Source organism: Callithrix jacchus, chromosome 1 (genome assembly GCF_049354715.1).
Source record: "Callithrix jacchus isolate 240 chromosome 1, calJac240_pri, whole genome shotgun sequence".
NCBI lineage: Eukaryota > Metazoa > Chordata > Mammalia > Primates > Cebidae > Callithrix > Callithrix jacchus.
Window position 1 is genome coordinate 70,220,764 of NC_133502.1, and position 6,095 is coordinate 70,226,858.

Genomic DNA, 6,095 nt, shown 5'->3' on the forward strand with positions numbered 1-6,095 from the left:
TTTTTCCTTGAGACAAGTTCTTTCTGTATCACTCAGGCTGGAGAGCAGTAGCGCGATCTCGGCTCACTGCCGTCTCGACCTCCCGGGCTGAAATGATCCTCCCACCTCAGCCTATCTTCACCGACTAACACCACCGCACCCAGCTAATTTTTGTTTTAATGGTTTTTGTTTGTTTCTTTTTTTTTTTTTTTTTTTTTTTGAGACGGAGTTTCGCTGTTGTTACCCAGACTGGAATGCAATGGTGCGATCTCGGCTCACCGCAACCTCCGCCTTCTGGGTTCAAGCAGTTCTCCTGCCTCAGCTTCCCGAGTAGCTGGGACTACAGGCGCGCACCACCGTGCCCAGCTAATTTTTGTATTTTTAATAGAGACGGGGTTTCACCTCGTTGACCAGGATGGTCTTGATCTCTTGACTTCGTGATCCACCCGCCCTAGCCTCCCAAATTGCTGGGATTATAGGCGTGAGCCACCGCTCCCGGCCTTTCTTTGTTTTTTTCTTTGTTTGTTTGGCAGAGAATGGGTTTAGCTGCACAGGCTGGTCTCGAACTCCTGGTCGCAAGCGATTCCCCCGCCTCAGTTTCCCAAAGTGCTGGGATTGCAGACGTGAGGCACCGTGCTCAGCACTTTAAACCTTGGAAACAGGTCTTGGTTTTTGGAAAACTGAGTTGTGGGAGGAGGGAAAAGGACAGAGTCAAGCAATAGTGAATGAGAAACTACCGCTTCTTCAGTGGTCATAGCAGAATGCCTCCAACTCAGAGTTTTGTGAATTGTTTATTGTATAATAAGCTGAGAAAAGAAGCGGCAAAGAGAGGAGAAACAGGATTAAGAGTGTAGACACTGGCCGGGTGCGGTGTGGCTCATGCCTGTAATCCTAGCACTTTGGGAGGGGCAGGCCTGCGAATCGCTTGAGCCCACGAGTTCATCGCACCGCTGCACTCCAGCCTGAGCCACAGAGTGAGACCCTCTATCAAAAAGAGAGAGAGAATGTGAGTATAGACAAAAAGAAAAATGTCGGCCGGGCGCGGTGGCTAACGCCTATAATCTCAGCACTTTGGGAGGCCGAGGCTGGTGGATCACGAAGTCGAAAGATAGATCATCCTGGTCAATAAGGTGAAACCCCGTCTCTACTAAAAATACAAAAATTAACTGGGCACGGTGGTGCGTGCCTGTAATCCCAACTACTCGGGAGGCTGAGGCAGGAGAATTGCTTGAACCCAGAAGGCGGAGGTTGCGGTAAGCCGAGATCGTGCCATTGCACTCCAGTCTGGGTAACAACAGCGAAATTCCATCTCAAAAAAAAAAAAAGGAACAGAAAAAGAAAAATGTCAAAACTATGTTACTTGGTCAGATTTAGTGGCTCATGCCTGTAATCTCAGCACTTTGAGAGGCTGAGGCAGGAGGATTGCTTGAGCCTAGGAGTTCAAAACAAGCCTAGGCAACATACCGAGACCCTGTCTCTATTAAAAAAGAAAAAAAAATTTTTTAAACTGTTTCCATTTTAAAATAGTATGTCCAAATATATTTGTATTTGTAAACACACACATAAACACACAACCACTGAAAAACATGTAACTAGAACCCATATGCAATGAAAGTGGCATATGGGATAGAGTGGGATGGGAACTTAACTATAATTTTTTTGAACATACAAATATATTAACTATTCAAAAAACTAAATGTAAAAATGTTATTTGAAATAAATATAGCATCATTAAGATTTGGCAAACCTAGAAGATAATTGGGGAGTACTGGCAGCAGTTTTCTCTCCACTTTTCTTTCTCTCTTTTTTTTTTCTTCTTTGAGATGGTGTTACTTTGTTGCTGAGGCTGGAATCGGGTGATCCTCCCTCCTCCCAGGTAGCTGGAACTACAGACTGGCATCACCACACTTAGCTAATTTTTTAAATTTTTTGTGGGTAGGGAAGTTTCACCATGTTGTCCAGACTGGTCTCCAACGCCTGGGCTCCAGCAATCCACCCCCCTCAGACTCCCAAGGTGTTGGGATTACAGGCATGAGCCACCGCACCCAGCTACTTTTCTGTAGCTTGAAACATTTTATTACAAATTTAAAAAGCGGACCAGGCACGGTGGCTCATGCCTATAATCGCAGCACTTTGGGAGGCTGGGGCAGCCAGATCACCTGAGGTTGGGAGTTTGAGACCAGCCTTGACCAACATGGAGAAACCCCATCTCTACTAAAAATACAAAATTAGTCAGACATAGTGGCACATGCCTGTAATCACAGCTACCTGGGAGGCTGAGGCAGGAGAATCACTTGAACCCAGGAGGTAGAAGTTGCAGTGAGCCAATATTGCTCCATTTCACTCCAGCCTGCACAACAAGAGTGAAACTTGGTCTCAAAAAAAAATTTTTTTTTTAAGAATTGAGTCCCAAGGCCGGGCACATTGGCTCACGCCTATAATCCCAGCACTTTGGGAGGCCAAGGCGGGTGGATCACGAGGTCAAGAGATTGAGACCATCCTGGTCAACGAGGTGAAACCCCGTCTCTACTAAAAATACAAAAATTAGCTGGGCATGGTGGTGCGCGCCTTTAGTCCCAGCTACTCGGGAGGCTGAGGCAGGAGAATTGCTTGAACCCAGAAAGCAGAGGTTGCGGTGAGCTGAGATCGCGCCATTGCACTCCAGCCTGGGTAACAACAGTGAAACTCCGTCTCGGAAAAAAAAAGAATTGAGTCCCAGATGCTGAGCGAGGCTGCAGTGACCGTGATCCAGCATGGGTAACACACTGAGACCCTGTTTCAAAACACATAGACAAACACACACACAGAGTGAGACCCTGTCTCAAAACACACATGCACACATGCCCACACACACAGATTACCAATTCTGTCTGCCAAAAATTATGTATGCATGTGTATATATGTGTCATATTTCCTTTATTTTATGGTTTTATTTCTATACTTGTGAGATATATATTAATGTTAATCAATTAATAAAATTAACATAAATTTGGGATTTTTTGTTGTTCTTGTTTTTGAGACAGTCTTGTGTCGCCCAGCCTGGAGTGCAATGGTGCAATCTTGGCTCACTGCAGCCTCAATCTCCTGAGTTCAAAAATTCTGCCTCAGCCACTCAAATAGCTGAGATTACAGGCATGTACCACCATGCCCAACTAATTTCTGTATTTTTAGTAGAGATAGGGTTTCACCATGTTGACCAGGCTGGTCTCCAACTGACCTCAAGTGATCCATCTGCCTCAGCCTCCCAAAGTGCTAGGATTACCCGTATAGGTCACTGCGCCAGGCCTAAAAGCAATGTGAACTTGAATGAGAAATGTCCATTTCAGTAGTCTGAATTGTTGAGACAAGAGGCATTCTTTTAATTATCTAAGTAAGTTTATATTCTAAATTTTTTGACTAATAAAGTAAATGTGAAAGCACTCTGAGAAGTTAAAAAAAGTTATACACCTTCCCCACGCCACCCCCACCCTGTCAAAAACAAACAGAGCAGATACTCTGGAAGGTTTAAATCTCAGTTCCATCATTTACTGGTTGGTGACTTTTAACTCTGCTTCAGTTTCCTTTTTTTTGTTTTTGTCTTTTGATTACTTGGGTTGGAGTGCATTGACACAATCATAGCTCACTATAACCTTGAACTCCTGATCTCAGGTGATATTCCCAGCTAGGACTCCCAAAGTGCTGGGATTATAGGCATGAGTCACCCCACCTGACCCAGTTTCCTCATAGGGTTGTGAGGAGTAAAAAATAGTATTTAATGGCATGTTCCTGTAGTATCTCAGCTACTTCAGAGTCTGAGGCAGGAGGATTAGTTGAGCCCAGGAGTTCAAGGCCAGCCTGGGCAACATAGGGACACCCTATTCCTAAAAATGAAAATAAATGTAAAAGACATTAATACATTTCCTATAATTATCCATATGATTTTTAGAATGTTTCACCCTTTTAGAAAATGTAAAGATTTTGGCCAGGCATAATGGCTCACACCTGTAATCCTACCACTCTGGAAGGCTGAGACAACAGGATTGCTTGAACCCAGGAATTCCAGGCCAGCCTGGGCAACATGGTGAAACCCCATTGCTACAAAAAAGCAGGAAAAGAAAATATCAAGATTTTGTTAAGGAATTGTTTGTTGTTTTAGCTGCGGTACAACCACAGTTGTAAGTCATTGATATTGTCAAGAACTAATTGTACATCGGATGCAGTGGCTTACATCTGTAATCCAGCACTTTGGGAGGCCAAGGCAGGTGGATTACTTGATGCCAGGAGTTCAAGAGTGGCTGGGCCAAAATAGCAAAACACCATCTCTACTAAAAAAACAAAAATTAGGCCAGCACTTTGGGAAGCCAAGGTGGGCAGATCACAAGGCCAAGAAATCGGGACCATCTTGGCCAGTATGGTGAAACCCCGTCTCTACTAAAAATACAAAAATTAGCTGGGCGTGGTGGCATTAGCCTGTAATTCCAGCTACTCAGGAGGTTGAGGCAGGAGAATCACTTCAACCTGGGAGTTGGAGGCTGCAGTGAGCAGAGATTGCGCCACTATACTCCAGCCTGGGTGGCAGAGGCCGACTCTTTCTCAAAAAAATAAAAATAAAAAGTGCTGGGCATGGCGTCACACACCTGTAGTCCCAGTTACTTGGGAGGCTGAGACAGAAGGAATTCCAGTCTTGAGCCTGTGAGTTCCAGGCTGTATGGATCCATGATTGTGCCACTATACTCCAGCCTGCGTGACAGAGTAAGACCCTATGTCAAATAAATAAACAAAATACAAATAAACATACAGCCTATAAGTTTGAATGGCATCTAGATTTGCCAGTTTCTGTGTTTGGCCCCAAATCAATAGAACTCAAAAGAAGTATGGATTATTATATGTCTAAATCTACTGAATGTATGCAAAATATGGCTTGCTATAACTTCAAATTTAAGGTGAATATCAAAATTGGAGATAGTGATGGTAGACCAGGAAAAATAATTATTGTTATTTTTGGCATAATCAAGACCTTTAATTAGAGACACTTGAAAAAATGTTTTGGCCCAGCAAACCTACTAACAATCAATAACACTAATTTTACCTAGGTGCCGGGTACGGTGGCTCACACCTGTAATCCCTGCACTTTGAGAAGATGAAGCGGGCGGATCAAGAGGTCAGGAGATCGAGACCATCCTGGCTAACACAGTGAAACCCAGTTTCTACTAAAAATACAGAAAAACTTAGCCAGGCATGGTGGCGCATTTGCAGTCCTAGCTACCCGGGAGGCTGAGACAGGAGAATCATTTGAACCTGGGAGGCGGAGGTTGCAGTGAGCCAAGATGGTGCCATTGCACTCCAGCCCGGGTGACAGAGTGAAACCGTCTCAAAAAACAAAACAAAACAACGAATTTTACTTGTCTACTCCTTGGCAAGATACCAGAGACTTTTAAAAGATCATAGGTCTGATAATCAGATGATGTCCTTGTTCTACCCCTAACTGTTTGACCTTGGAGGACATCACTGAACTCTCTGAGGCTGTTTTCCTATTTATAAAGTGGGCTGCCTGAATACCAGGACCTCTGAAATTCAGGTCTAAAAATTCTCAAATGAACTCAGTCTCCTACTCTTTAAATGCAAAAGCTGCATCTCAGGTGCCAGTCTAGAATCCAGTTACAAACGTCTGTCTATTTAGAGAAAGCATAGAGAGGAGCAAGGATAAATAGCTGCATGGTTCAGCAATAATCCTAATGACACAACATTGTAATCATAATAACAATAACAAGTTTATATTTTATGAGGCTGTACAATTAAAGCACAGAATAGATTCCTTGCTCCCTGGGAGTACATAAAGTACAAAACGCATGAATGTACCAATAATAATAGTTCGCAATATCTTAAAATATACACAAACTCAACCCTATGTGCCATGCATGTTCACTGTTGGAGAGGAAACTCTTTTCATGCAAATTCTCAGCTCTCTATAAGTTGACCTGCCCCTGAGCAAGAGTGAATTATAAAAAGACCGATAAACTTTATAATGGCTCTGCTGTACAGGTCCCACATGCTCTTGTTATCATAGTTCCCTGATCACCGTAGCTCAAATGATCATTCTCATTTTAAATTTCCTGCTTGTAATCTTTGCAGAGCAC